Below are 2,557 nucleotides of genomic sequence, written 5' to 3' on the forward strand. Positions count from 1 at the left end.
CATAACCGAGAATTGCCTACACTAAAGTTACACTTTGTTGTATCGTTATGAAGCTCGGTTCGATACTTTTACTGTTCCACCTTCTGCCCCTTTTTTGTTGGATTACAAACTTTATTTAATAATTCATTACTTGAAAAAGATATAATACAACAACTGCGTCCGTTCTCTTATGGGTAAGGCTGACGTRGCTATTTTGATGTCGAATCACATAAACAAGACTCGTTACACTCGTCGGAACAGGAAAATTCCACCGTTTCGGATGCTGCACTTCCTGAACAGGGCTCGCTAGTTCCATCTGAGCACGCATAACTTTCTGCCTCCGAACAATTAGGGTCCGAGTTGTCATTGCAGTCCTTTTCTGATTTATTTGTGGATGAAAAGCCTGGAACTAGATTAACTAAGTAGTCCGGTATACCACCTAGATGAAAGTAGTTTGTAAATCCTGCAACAAAGTCCTTAATAGAATGTAAGCCGTAGTGGTCATTTGCTTGCTCTTTCTGATACTCATTTGCACATTCACACTCTCCATAGTGACCGGCAGTACCATGGTCAGCGTCATGCCCTTTAAGGAAGTAGCTAACAAGAGCATGCAATAAGCTCTTTGCCGTCCCCGTAATCAATCCGGTTCCAAATTCACACAATCCACCCAAACAGACATCCTTTATGGGTTCTATGAGGTATGCACTGGTCCAATCCGATATATGGCCGGTTTGATAATCGTAATACATTTGATAATCCACTTGCATATAGTCCCAAGAAGGCATAAAGAGTGAGAAACAGGTCAGCACTGGCCTAAATGATAATATCCAAAAGCTTGCTAGCAACGTGAAAAGCTTCATTTCGTTAACTTGATATTCAACTGATCAGCCGCGTAAAAATGTGCTCCGTCACTAGCGCTTAGTCTCTTTTATATGGATATATAAGAAATATTATCTTAATTAGTGTGAATAATTGCTAGATCCACTAATCTCTAAATGAGGCGCATGTAAAATCAAGTAAATTACATATGTAAACGGCTTTAACATGTCACAGCCCGTTACTAATGATAATATTATATACTTGTAGAAGCAAGTTTTCAAAGGGTTGCCGCTTCGAAAATGAAACAGGTTAAAAATCCCAATTGGTCAGTTCGAGAGTATTATAGCATAAAATATTATAAAGAAAGGGTACAAGGAAGACAGAATCAACTTTTTTGGTGACAGACATCGCCTAAATAAGTATTTAACGTTACTCCTGCATGGCGCCATCATCGTATAACCATATTCGGTAGAGCTCATCCCTAGCTAATGAATGAGCGGCTGGTGAGTTGTCTTCACTATCATCTTCAAATCTTATAGACTGTCTTCTGTTTCACTATACTGAAGACATTATAGATAGCAGACAGTTCGTACGTGTATCGCGACAGTTAAATCTAAAGAACTAGTGTTGCCTAAATCCGCTCAAATTTCTTTGGGATAGTAATAAATACCATTATGAGAGTAATATTCTGTATTTTCCATTTCTTTCTTATAAAAAACTTAGAAGCGTGGTTCAATAAGTGTTAATAGTCCATATAAAAACTCTCTAAGATAACATCTAAGAGGCAGTAGGGATGTTCGTAATCTAAGGTACCATAGACTAATGCAGTTTAATTTGTGTTTCTCTTTTGGGTTGTTTACTGTAAACGATCAAAGTGATCGTCCAATTATCGAAACTTATAATTAATTCTTTGAATTCCATTATGTTAAGCCGCGCATACTTATCCGTAGAAAGCAGGTCAGTGAGCAGAATTTGGTTTTATTTTAAAGGAATAGTTGCGCTTTCTAACAAACATTCAAGGTTGGACTAAATTAAATATTTTGGAAAAATTGAGATATTGCAAAATATAGAGCCCGAGGGGTGACTAGTAAAAAGTATATGTTCCAAGAACGTTTTTTACATTACCGATTCTATTTAAATCGACTAATATATTCAATAATATTCAATATTATTGGACTCCCACTCAAGACAATGGTCATTACAGTATAGGTTAAGGAGTTACGAAGCGCCGAGCCGATCTTTGTTCATTTGGACGAACGCTACCAGAGTGTCGCGAGTCGTAATCAAATAAAATATTCCTTTGTTCTCAGCACACGCTTATTTACTGGCATTGGACTTATGTATCAGCTTTATGGCGGCATCACATATATTCAAGCGATTGTCACACACAATCCTATGCGTACGTGGTTGCCATTCACCGATGATTTCCCTCAGCCAGCCATAAGATATTGGGCGCATTTCATCTTCGAATTTTTTCACGTGTTTTTCCAACTGACGGCGCAAGCCTCAATGGATGCGTTCCCGGCAATGATGACGGAACGCGTTAATCATTTGGGTGAGAATCCAGAGTTTACAGATGAACAGAACTATGACGAATTACTGGATTAGGTTATTACCCATCAGGAATTTTTGGAGTAAACCCACACTTTGGGGTTTTGAAGGCGCAAAACAAGTTTCTAATTATGTTCCCTTTTTATACTCTCGCAAAAAAGTTGCTAAAGAGAGTAGTATAGTTCACATAACGGTTGTTTGTAAGTCC

The 2,557-nt window shown here is 38.0% G+C and overlaps 1 pseudogene; it reads left to right on the top strand.

The window, feature by feature from the left end:
• The first annotated feature begins 1,896 nt into the window (after positions 1 to 1,896).
• The window catches only part of LOC108971973, a 1,657-nt pseudogene continuing 996 nt past the window's right edge, over positions 1,897 to 2,557 (top strand).

The sequence above is a fragment of the Bactrocera latifrons genome, unplaced genomic scaffold (assembly GCF_001853355.1).
Source record: "Bactrocera latifrons isolate USDA-ARS-PBARC rearing strain unplaced genomic scaffold, ASM185335v1 scaffold_11, whole genome shotgun sequence".
Classification (NCBI taxonomy): domain Eukaryota; kingdom Metazoa; phylum Arthropoda; class Insecta; order Diptera; family Tephritidae; genus Bactrocera; species Bactrocera latifrons.